This window comes from Balaenoptera musculus, chromosome 9 (genome assembly GCF_009873245.2).
Source record: "Balaenoptera musculus isolate JJ_BM4_2016_0621 chromosome 9, mBalMus1.pri.v3, whole genome shotgun sequence".
NCBI lineage: Eukaryota > Metazoa > Chordata > Mammalia > Artiodactyla > Balaenopteridae > Balaenoptera > Balaenoptera musculus.
The window spans coordinates 61,504,366-61,516,808 of NC_045793.1; positions in this window are offsets into that span (position 1 = coordinate 61,504,366).

Here is a 12,443-nt window from a genome sequence, read left to right on the forward strand (position 1 = left end):
TCAACAGTAGAATGGATAAAAAGTTATGGATAGTCATATAGCAATGAAACAATGAACTATAGCTTCTCATAATACTCACTGAAAGAAGTCAAATACGAATGAATACATATGGTATGAATCCATTTGTACAAAGTTCAAAAGCAGTCAAAATGAAACAAAATTGTAAGAGATGCAGATATTAGTGGTAAAATTGTAAGGAAATAACAGTCATAAAAATTGGAAGGATGGTTATTTCCATGGGAGTGAACAAGGTTGTGACTGGTAATGGACATATGAGGGTTTTCTGCGGTCCTGGGTGGCTATGTTTTATATTTTGACTGGGTGATGTTTATGTGAATGTTTATCATTATTCTTCAATTATACATGTATGTTTTATACATTCTTCTGTATATCTGGTATACCTCATTGAGTTTCAGTTTTTAAACTAGTAAAAACCTTGGGAGTGGGAAAGATAGCTGTTGTTTAAACTAACAGCAAAGGAAAGAGAAATAATAAAATAAAAATCTCTAAATAGACTGTCTGAAAGGCTTTTGGAGACACTTGCTTAAGATCATAGGAAGAAAAAGATATCAACAACCTCTTGCCCTGCCCCACACACGGCATATTGGGACTTATTTAAAGAACATTTTACCATTGTGTATGATGTTGGATTTTTAAAAATACAAATTACTGGGTGCCCACTCTGAAGATGCTACATGGGATAGGGCCTGGGCACTTAAGAGGGTTAGACAGTTTTTAAAAGCTCTAGGAAATTTTGACGAATTTCTGAGCTTGTTTTTAGAAAAGCAGTAGAACTCAAACAACAACCACCCATGATTAAATAAAACAGGAAAATAATTATTTTGTTTCAATTAAGGATCAACAAGTTTTCTTTCTTTTAATTAGCTCCCCTCTTTCTTTTAGCCTAAACAAACTCGCCACAATTTTGATGTATTCGTAACATTTTATGAACTTGGTCAGTATGGTAATGTAAGAACGTACCGGTTTGCGAGGGAAAATAAAGATAATGTTACTTTTGTGTCTGCCCTTGTTGCTTTTATTCATCTTTTATAAAGGTCTTTGCTTTCTAGCCCTTGGCACCAAGTTAGTTGATTGTTTCAAATAAACTTGGCTTTGTAGTGAACAATACTTGAGGGTTGTTTGCATTTTCTCTTGGTTTCTAATTTTGTTCTTTTGGTAAGAGACCTGATAGAGAAGGGACTAGAGGATCTTTGTAATGTCAATTAGATTCATATAAAATTACTGAATTTGAAGATGGTAAGTTTACCTAGCCTAATCTCATTTTTCATCTTTTCATTTTCAGAATTTATTTGATTAAGAAATTCATTTTGACACTCAAGATGAGTGAATTTGAAACACTAATTCACTTATTCCAACTAGTTTTGTGTTTTGGATATCTCTTAAGTTTGACAGAAACATGTAGAAATGCTGGGTTCAATTGGCAATTATTATGGGCTTTAATAAATGTATCATTTTTGTACAAATTGTAAGATTAACTGGTGCTATTTTAGCAAAGAAATAAGAGTTCAAAGCTAGATACCTGAAATAGTACACCCTCTTCAGGGTTTCAAAACATCTTTGTGCAAAAGCTGGTTAAGAGCTGAATATCGAATAATTGTTGCTAAGCAACTTCGAAAGAATATCTGCATAGTAACGACATATCTAATGAATACTGCCACTCACCCTAGATGACTGAAACGGTACCAAGCACCAGGATAGTAAAGAATAGTAAAATTTTAAATTTAAAATATATATCATAATGAACTTACAAGACAAGATCACTCAAAAGCAATTTGACTTTAAAATATGATTAAACAAAAAGATTGTGGTAGAAACATTTGAAGGAACTGGATTTGAATTAGTCAGTATTTTAAACCAACTTTTCTAAAGTAGGGAGCAGATGTGAGTTTTATCTCAAAGCTTAGGTTTATGAAACATGTGAGGGACACCTTTTGCCTTCTAGAGCCTAAGAGACATCTCACATCATTTAACTCCGATGCCCCAATCTTCCTATAGAGAATACAACTTTCCTAGGGCAGGAATTTTGTCTTGTTCACTGATGCTTTGTTACTACTTAGAACAGTGCTGCCCACATTGCAAGAATTCAGTAAGTATTTGTTGAATAAAATATCTAAAAATAGTGCACGAGGGTCCATTCTGGAGACAGAAACTACCATTAATTTGAATATGAAAAGTTTAAAATTAAAAAATATTAAATATAATAGGGAAATAACTCTAAAGATGTAAAGGGAACTCTAGAGAATAGCCTAGGGCTGAGGGAGGGTACCCAAGGAAGGACAAAGTTGGAATGAAGCACCCTCCCCGAGGCTGGGATTCTGAGCTCACTGGAGAAGGTGTGGTTGCAGCCCACACAATAGCAGAGATGTTTGCTGTGTTGCCCAGGCTAGAGCTAGTCTCCGGCAGGTACGCTGAGGCAGGCTGGCTGGCAGGCAGGCTTGCAGAGGAGGCTGGGGTATTGGGATCCTGCTCACTGGCAGGGCAGTGCGCAGCCTGGGGTGTGCAGTGTGCATGTCTGGAGGGCCTTGGGCAACAACTCAGGGAGTGCCAGCAGGCTGAGGCTGGCGGCAGGCACACAGAGCGAGCTGGGGCATCAGAAGCCTATCTGTGGGCAGAGTGCCACAAGGCCTGGGAGGCTCAGTATCCACGTTGGGAGGGCCGTGTGAAGTGATCACCAGTTCAGGCCAGGCTACACAGAGCTGGGGCAGAGTACCACTGGCTATCCCAACACACGTGCCACTGACAGCCACACAGCAGGAGCAAGAAGCAAAAATGGCAGCGTACCATACTCTGGGAGAGAAATCCCATCTCCTGCAAAAACCCTCCATTGATAAAGCTTAACGCTGTGCTCACTGCAAAGGAGAAATATTTAAATCTCCAGTATCATAGAGCCGGTAATGCAGGCTGACTTTGGAGAGGAGCCTAAATAAACTGATATCCAGCACAGATAGCTCACAGAGAAGGCTTATTATATACCAGGCATTGGGATGTATAAGGATTTTCTCATTTAAACGTCAACTTCCCTATGATTGGGGTTGCTATTACTTTCACCATTTCATCGATGAATAATCTGAAGCTTAGAGGAGTGAGGTCACTTGCTGGAGGTCAAACAGCTGCTCAGTGCAAGGTGCTGGGATCAGCTCTTTTACTTTGCCTATCACCTGTGCCTTTAACCATTACACCATTATATTCCTCAAAGGAAAATATAATTGAATTGGTCAAGGTAATAGATTGGTCCCCTGTTGGGTCAGCACCTATATGTCATGCATGTCCTATCAAGTGGCCCTTTAGACGCGGCTTTGCAGTAGTCTAACTCACTCAGAGGTCTCGTGTTGCCCATAGGGTCTCGGCATTCCTTTGGCACCTCTGCATCAGTTCCTCAGAGATGAGCGCCCCACACTGGCCACCTAGGAGTCATGCCAATGAACAAGGTGGTCTCTGCTAGAATCCCCTATGCAGGGAGACACTGGCATGGCAGTGACCGCTAGACGACAGCATAGCAACTATCCCAAAAGGAGGAGATTGTGAAGCTCCTTTCTGAAGTCCTTAAGTCCCACAAATGGGCCCTAAATCTGAACAGAGCTGATAGTACCTTTCAAATTCAGAAATGGAGAGAACTACAACTGTTTGCTCCAAAACCACACCAAACATCCTCACATTGTATTTTAGGGTTTTGACCTTAGACCTCTTCTCACTCCCTTCTCCCCCTGGACACTCCATCAACTTCTTTTGCTCTCTTACCAGGCATTTTCATGACTCCCAAATCTCTATCTCCAGGTCAGATCTACTTCTCATGAGTTCCATATCTCTGAATCCAACCACCCCTAGATGTCCTAAGACCCAAAGGCCACAGTTCACAACTGAATTGATGTGACTGCCCTAAACCTGATTACCCTTCAGTGTTTGGGCTTCTTTTTCTGAATGGAATCACCAGCTGTCATTACCTGAGACTGTGTATCATCCTTGATGGTTTCCTGTCTCACCTCCATGTGAAATAAATTCCTTTCCCTCCTTCCTACCTTTAACCAATTCATCACCAATTCCTGTTGATTCTACTAGTATTCGATATTTAATAGCGCTTACATTTACTCAGTTTTTTCTATCAACACTTCCGCTTCTTCAGTTCAAGCCAGCATCTCGTCTGGATTTCTGCCACACCATCTTAGCCACCTCTAGTATTGACCCCTCCAACCTGTTCTCCTGAATGCAGCCAGGATAATCCAATTTGAATTTGAGAAAAATTATGTCACTTTCCTGCTTTAAAAACCCTTCAACCATCTTGTTGAGGGTCTTCTTACGAGGTATTGTACGATGCTTTATGATCCAGTCTGTGCGTGTCTTTTGAATCGGGTGCCACTCAGGAGATAGAAACCATACCAGGCACTTCCCCTGAGATAATTTAATATAAAGAATTGTTAACTAGTTCTTGAAGAACTGATAAAGCAGAAAGAGGACACTAAGATATCAAAGAGAGAGAGATTCCAGAAAGCAGCTATCAATTCTAGGGCTGGGAGAATAAAGGGAGAGGTTGAAATGATTAAGGTTCAGAAGCTTCGAGATGGTGATTTGAGCAGCTGAGGCTCAGACCTCTGAGGAGGGTGCAGGGGACGGCTAGTGGTCGCGTCTCTGAGACGGTCTGATGAGGCCAGTTTGCAAATGGCAGAGAATGAGCTGCCACTTCTAAAGGGAAGTGAGGCTGGGCTGACCCTGATAGAAACGAAGAGCAAATAAGCAGCACACTGTAAGTAGCAGGAGGGAGCAAGCCTCTTCCTCCCGCGCCTGTCCAGTAGTTTTTCTCTAGCGCCCCCTATTGGCAGAGCCTAACAAAGCCTTGCGGCGGAGCAGAAATGTGATTTGCAGAGTGGCAGCCCCAACCTCACAAAGCAGACGGTGGGTTTGAAGCTGTGAGATCATAACCTAATCACTGACAAACTCCTCCCTTTGGCTGCTCAGCACACATACACATCACTTCTATGCCTATTTGTCTTCCAAACAATGACAAAAACAACTCTGTTTTTACGCAGAAATGCAACTATCCTTTGTTCAAATAAAGATATTCTCACCCTTTTCTCAAAATGAGGGGCCCAAAGTCTCAACCGTAAATGAATCCACCTTCATTAGCAGTCACGCTATGTACCTCTGGGCCATAATAATTCCCCCGATTCAGTCACAGTTCTATCTGAATATTTGGTCACCTAGAGACTAAACGGTAAACATATATAAAATAGTACGTGGAAGGATGTGAAAGAAAAATAAATTTGTATTTACAAATACACACAAATACACCCATTCATACAAAATGCAAAGAAGAAATAATATATAGCCATTTAGTCATTGTTTCTACAACTAGTCACAGGGATATGTTTATAACTTCCTTCTTCCACTACCCATCTCACGTTTCCTTGCCTCTCAGCCCTAACTTCAGAAGGTCAAGGTTTTGTGCCTGGTGGGATGTTCTAAACCTTCATTCCTGAACGGTCAGAATCTTCAGTGGACCTGCTTTTTTTGGGGGGGGGGGGCGGAGAAATTCCTGGATTCCAAATAATCCTCCCTGCTCTAATGTAGAGCAGACATCCAATTTCCTTTTAGTAATCAGGATCAGTCATCAGCAGTAGGTTAAGCCCATCTTTACATATAAGATCAGCAGCATGAGGAGCTAGGTGTCGGTCTTAATTTCTCATTCAGTAGAACCATCATTGTGTGCAGTGATTCTCCTTTCTAAACTGGCAAAGTCCAAGGTTGTGGGAACAGGAATCAAAAATTCTGCACTTGGATTATTAATAGTGAGAGGAACCACATGGAATTCCATATGTCGGTTCCTGGACCTGTAAGCAGCTCTTTGCAAGAAATCGCCCTCAGCAAGAAGCCCCTTTTCTTGTCACTTTAGCGAAGTTTTATTGAAACTAACTTTTAAACCAGACACCCCCATGCTCTACTCATCTCCAGCCCAAGCATACCTTTCAAATCTTTTAATCACACAATACCTTGCTTAACTTGTCAGTTCTTTCCGTAGATCAAAGAAGTAGAAATGAAGAAGTAATTAACAGATGACTAGATCTCTTCCTTAGCTTCCCATTCAGTAACCTCCCAAACAAACTGTGACCAAACTGTATGAAGAAGATAACATCTAGAGGAAGATCACAAGAAGTTGATGAGCCTTCACGCAGTGGGGGGATGGTGACAACTCCGACCCCCATCTCAATGATTGACTGAGATGACTTCCCTCCTTCCCTTTAAAAGTTTCATGGCCGAGCAGAAACTGGGGAGGTGATTTTTGGGGGATGTTGAGTCCACCATCTCCCCAGGTTGCTGACATTCTGATCAATTCTACCAACATCTGTGAGTACGTAATTGATTTTGTAAGTGGTGAGCAGTGGGGCCCCCATTCAATAACAGACCCATGTATTCCGACTATGGGAGAAACAGTACCATATATTGGTCACTGATTAAAAAATGTCAACTGCATCCTGTAAAATAGAACCCCATCCATTCAGGATATTATCTCCTGACTGGCATCATAACTCGTCTTCAGTAGGCTGTTCCACCACTCTACTAGGTCAGCTGCTTCTGGGTGATGGGTAGTGGAAGACTAATGAACTCCACTGGAATGAGCCATTGTGCACTTTTGCTCTGAGATGAGGTCCCTGATGAAGAGAAATATTTATATAATACCATGATGATGAATAAAGCATTCCAGAGGTTCACAAACTGGGGTGCTGGCAGGGAACTATAAATAGGAAAGACCAATTCATGTCCAGATACAGTTTATTTCAATGAGAATAAGCCCATGCCTCCTCCATGTAGGGAAGAGACCAATGTAATCAATCTGTACGAGGTAACTGTCTGGTCTCTCTGGGGAATACTGGCACATCAGGGGGCTCAGCATTAATCTCTGATGTTGGCAGGTCAGGCATTCAACAAGAGTGGAAGCCAGGTCAGCTTTGGTGAGGGGAAGTCTCCATTCCGGCCACCATGGCCACGTTGTACATGGGCCCATTGAGTAAGCACTGGGGTGGTTGGGGACAGATCGAATGACATCCACACACCATGTTAATTTGTTCTCCTGATTACTGAGAACCTCCACTGCAATGGATGTTTTTTGATGACCAGTCACATGGGATACAAATATCTTCACACTCTGTGCCCTTTCTGAGAGATTCATCTTCATACTTCTTTCCCAGACCTCCCTGTCTGGTGTCTCCCAATATTGTTTTTTCCAAGTCCCTGATCATCTGGCTCAACTGTTAACAATTGCCCCTAAATCAATGTAGGTACATACTTTTGTCCATCTTCTGGTGCAAAGTGAACAGTCAAATAAACTGCTTGAAGTTCAGTGCAGGATTGCAATGCTGCAGCCATTCTGGTTGGTGCTAACACGTTGTGCAGAAACATCTGTAAACCAGGACTGAGTTTTTTCCTTCTCAATCAATTGGTCAAAGGAACTCACAGGGGCCGTCAATGTGGACTGAGGGAAAAGAGGTAATGCAAGCAAAGTAGGTGTCAAAGAAGTCTGAGCCATCTCATCATAGAACTTGCTTATGGATTGCTGCTGTAAACACAATTTACGGTTTAGTGAGTCAGCACCCAGTTTGTTATAGGCAGCTCAGGTCACATAGTCACTTGATATCTCATGGTTAGGCAGTTAATCTTTATCAGTACCTCACAGCAAGCCAAAAGCTGTTTCTCAAAAGGACAGTTTTCTGCAGAAGAGGGTGTGAGTTTGCTTTGAAACCCTTTAGCTCTAGGCTGTGATTCTCCTTATGTCGCTCACCAGAGGCTCACACATCAGCCCCATTTGTTACAGACATTTTGGGTCTCATTGGAACCCCTGTCATAAGGCCCAAGTGGAAGAGCAGTTGCACCGTATTCTTGACTTGCTGTAGAGCCTTCTATTGCTTTGGACCCCACTCAAAAGAGGCAGTCATATGAGTTACTAGATAAATGGGTAAGAGTAAAAGCCTCGTCTTACCCTTTCCTCTTTCAAACTTGAGCCTTCTGGTGAAGTTCATGAACCTCATGCAGTTCCATTAACGTGGCATGTTTTCTTTCTGCTTATATTTCTGTAGCCATACAATGTGTGTCCTAGTTCTGAGACATTCAGGAGGCAGTTGCACAACAAATTGAAGCCTAAGCTTGCTGATTTACTGCCTTTCTCCTTTTTGAGGACAGGCGGGGCAATAGCGGAACTTCAGATTCAAGACTGTTCAAGCGCCTTTTCTTTCTGTCCTAAAGGAACATACTCTTTTTCCTTTGTCCATGTAATCATCTCCCTTTAAGCAAGTAAGTCCACTCGCTGGCAGTTCTTTGTTCCTATCTCCTCTCTACTTTGTTCTACCCATTTCTTTCCTGCTTAGAAAGTCTTCTTCCACCTCTCCCCTCAAATGCTGCCTCTTCATTTTTAGAGACCTCCAGCTTCAGGGTCCCTAACTTCCCTGGACCAACCTATTCCCTTCTCTCTGGTTCCACACCGGTCTCTCTCTCCTTCCCCAGAATTCCTCCAACATGGTTTAAATGCATCAAAAGAGACTGATTTTTCTTCTAATACATAAGCTCCCTGTGAGAGAGAATTGTGTTTTTCTCATTTTTTTCTCTCTTTGCAGCTTTCACAATGTCTCAATACCTACCTATTTTTTTAAAAATATTTATTTATTTATTTGGCTATGCCAGGTCATAGTTGCGGCATGTGGGATATTTAGTTGTGGCATGCGGACTCTTGGTTGCAGCATGTGGGATCTAGTTCCCTGACCGGGGATTGAACTCGGGGCCCCTGCATTGGGAGCATGGAGTCTTAGCCACTGGACCACCAGGAAGTCCCCATGCATATATTTAGGCTAATTGTTCCATTGGCAATCGAAGCCCAGGCCTTGCTGCTGTGACGGGTGGTTGACAAGAGTCGGAGTGAAGTATTGCAGCCTTGGCAAGGTGGGTGGGGACCACCCCATTGCACTGGTTTTCCTGCCTTCTCTGTTGTGTGAGCAAAGCAGGCTCTTGGTGAAGCATCTTGTTCCCAAACTTCCTTTTCCTTGGCTGTTTGTCTTAATGTTCATGAGGCCAGAGAGGCCTCCCAAGTTATCCCAAACTCTCCTGGCCGTGGAGACCCAAGCAGAGTTAACCACAGGTCCAGTTCCCCTTCCTCTTCAAGTGGTTGTCTGTCTGTCTGACTGACTGACCAGAAAAGCTAAGTGGTGGGTCAGCAATGCAAAAACAAGTCATAGGCAGCTGTGTGGCGCTTCTGAACTTTAGGCAGAATCCAGCAGAAAATGATCTTGCCGCTTAGGGTCTGTAGGTGGGATGGCTTAACTCAGATCAGGGATTTAAACAGAAGTTATAGCCAAACTAGAGTAAAAATACTCAGAACAATCCTTTCAATGCAAAGGAGAAAAGAAAACCCTAACTCTACTGATCAGGGTTCTTAGTGGCAGAAAAAGAATCCCCTCCACCTGGTGGAAAGATGCATATTGAAAGGGTTCGGTTGGCCCATGGCATCTACACAGCCAGGAGCAAAGAGTCGGGAAATGCATCCCACCAAAACTGAATTAGCTATAAGGGAAAAATCCCTGCTACTCGCACCTATGATGCCAGAGTCCGGACAGTAGAAAGACACTGGCATGCCCCAGAAAAAAACAGATACTTCTGTCCTTGCACCTGCTAAGAGCTTTGATGGCTTTGTCACATCACCTGGTGCTCCCTTCGGCCTCCAAGTCACACTCAGGTGGATCCGCTTGACAGAACCTCAATGCCAGGTCACCAGAGTGAGTTTCCCGTTTGGATGGTTATTCAGACCGTCAAGGCACAATAGCCTTGCCCAGCACAGTGCTTACTTAGCTTTAAGAAAGGATTCAGGAGAGAAAGCATCCAGAACAACAGCGTCCCAGAGGCCCTGGATGCAGCTTTTGATGTCCCCAGCCACATGCACTGGGTATGTTTTGGTCACAGGAAATGAAAAGAAACTGAAGTGAGTGTGGATCATATCAGCAAAGGGATACTGCAGAGTTTAGGATCCCTGAGCTTAAACACTTTCCTAGGGGCTTCCCTGGTGGCACAGTGGTTGAGAATCTGCCTGCTAATGCAGGGGACACGGGTTCGAGCCCTGGTCTGGGAAGATCCCACATGCCGCGGAGCAGCTGGGCCCGTGAGCCACAATTACTGAGCCTGCGCGTCTGGAGCCTGTGCTCTGCAACAAGGGAGGCCACGATAGTGAGAGGCCCGCGCACCGCGATGAAGAGTGGCCCCCGCTCGCCGCAACTGGAGAAAGCCCTTGCACAGAAATGAAGACCCAACACAGCCAAAAATAAATAAATAAATAAATAAATAAATAATTAAAAAAATAAAAAAACAAACAAAAAAACCCCAACAGTTTCCTAATCATGTTAGCTTCCCAAAGTCACTGTGATGAGCTCCCACTCTTTGTTGCAGCCGCAGTCCATAAATGACAGGTTATACAATAAACAATCCTGATAACTAGGTACAGCGTACTTAGCAACATCTTTGGATTCCTCAGTTAACCACAGTGGATACTTCAAGAAGTTTGACCAAAGATTAAACTGTGCTCAAGCATCAGTAAGATTTACAGTCCAGCTATTAATTCTTTCTTTTTAGCAGGTCACTTGTATAATCCTGGCTGAAAGTCTGGGTAATGCAGTTTGCAGCTTTTCCAGCATCTATGGTCCAGGAAGCCAAACAAGAAGAAAGTTGGAACAGATGTTGTGTGGACCAGAACACAGAAGTACCACACCGTCTAATTGGCTAAAGGCTAAAAATCCCTAGTCCGGGAGTCTGGCAACAGGCCTCTGAAACCATTTACCCTAAGTTGTAACTTTGGACAAGTCACATACTCTGGTTTTCAACTTCCGCATTTGCCACAAGAGAGATCTGGACTGTATGCTTTAGCGATTAGGCTAGCTGTAACATTGTATAATTCCATAATTCGGGGCAACTCTATTCCAAATTCACTGAGCTTCAGCCCCACAGAGGACACATAAATAGGCAGGCTGTGTGTAATTGATGGCTTTAAATCAAAAATCCATCCCATATCAGAACCTTAGCTCTTATGTATTGTCCTGCTATTTTCAGATTTGTGAAATAATTTCCTTGCTCTTGTGTAGTGGGACTTGTATAAAACTCAGTTGGCTTTAATTCATGTCCATAATATTCCATTTTACAAGCTTAAAATCTCTAAGTATATTTTAAATTATTTTGGACATTTAATTTCTGGAAAAGTACTATATATATATATAATTTTTTTTTTTTTTTTTTAACTTGCAGCATGCTCTTCAGGCATTTTTGTTGCTATTCTTGGAGGATGACAGAACTGGAGCATCTTCTTGCTGACTGCTGGGGAAGGTCGCTTTTACATGTACTTGCCTATTGATACGGGAAGCACTGTGGGCTCAGAGAGGGATAGTTTCCCTGCACAGTCTTCCCTGACCCCTCAAGACCCAGTTAGATGCGTCTTCCAGGTGCCGCAGGAGGCTGCTCCTTACCCCGCCCCCCCCGTGGGGCTCATCACACCGCGTTGAACTTGCCCGTGACTCGTCTGTCTCGGCTCTAGATTAGTGGGCTCCTGGAGACCCAGCAGAGTCTTTTGTTCCCCACTGTGTCCCCAGCACATAGGGAGACACACTGTAACTTTAACGCACATTTGTTGACTACATCACAGATCGAATGGCTGTGTGGCCCCGGGAGAGTCCAGGTGGGTAATACAGTTTCCATCTCTGTCAAAATGACATTTTTTGTTGAACTGGCTTCTTTTCTGTGCAGGACCACCACCATGCAGGGGCTGGGGTGGGTCAATGGCTGTATTTGCCAGGTAGATTTGGAGCAAGGGTTACTTACAGGCTCTGTGGTGGGTGGGCATTTTCTAGCTCTTGGAAAAGTAATCTTTTTTTAATAAACAAAATAGCACTACATAAAAAAATTGTGTCAGGTGGCATCAACTCTTGTGGCAAAAGCAAAACTACCTCAGTGGAACCTAAATTCATAGTAAAAAGAAGTGTGAGATCGTTACCTTCTAAACTGAAATCCCTACAGGCACTTCTGTATACAAACACAAAACAAAACAATCAATGGTTGAATACTGATGATGTCTACATGTAACCATTTATTTACTACCTTGGGATCTTTCTCTCTGGCTTAGCTTTCCTCACAAATTTGCTTCTTAAGTCCTTGCCATAGGGATGGTCAAGCTCTATTTATTTCATTATCTTTTTAGAGTGATATAAACTTCAGAAAGACATTGAAAGGGCATAATGATTACAGAAGCAGAACTGAGAGAGATGCTATGAATAAATTAATTTAGAAATGAAAAATCCTCTCACTGAAAGTGATATTCACCTCACTGCAATGGTCACTGAACCACCCCCCTCTTCAAGTTGGTTAGTTTTACAAGTTTAATGGACTGAAACCTAATTGTGTCAAGTCATTTA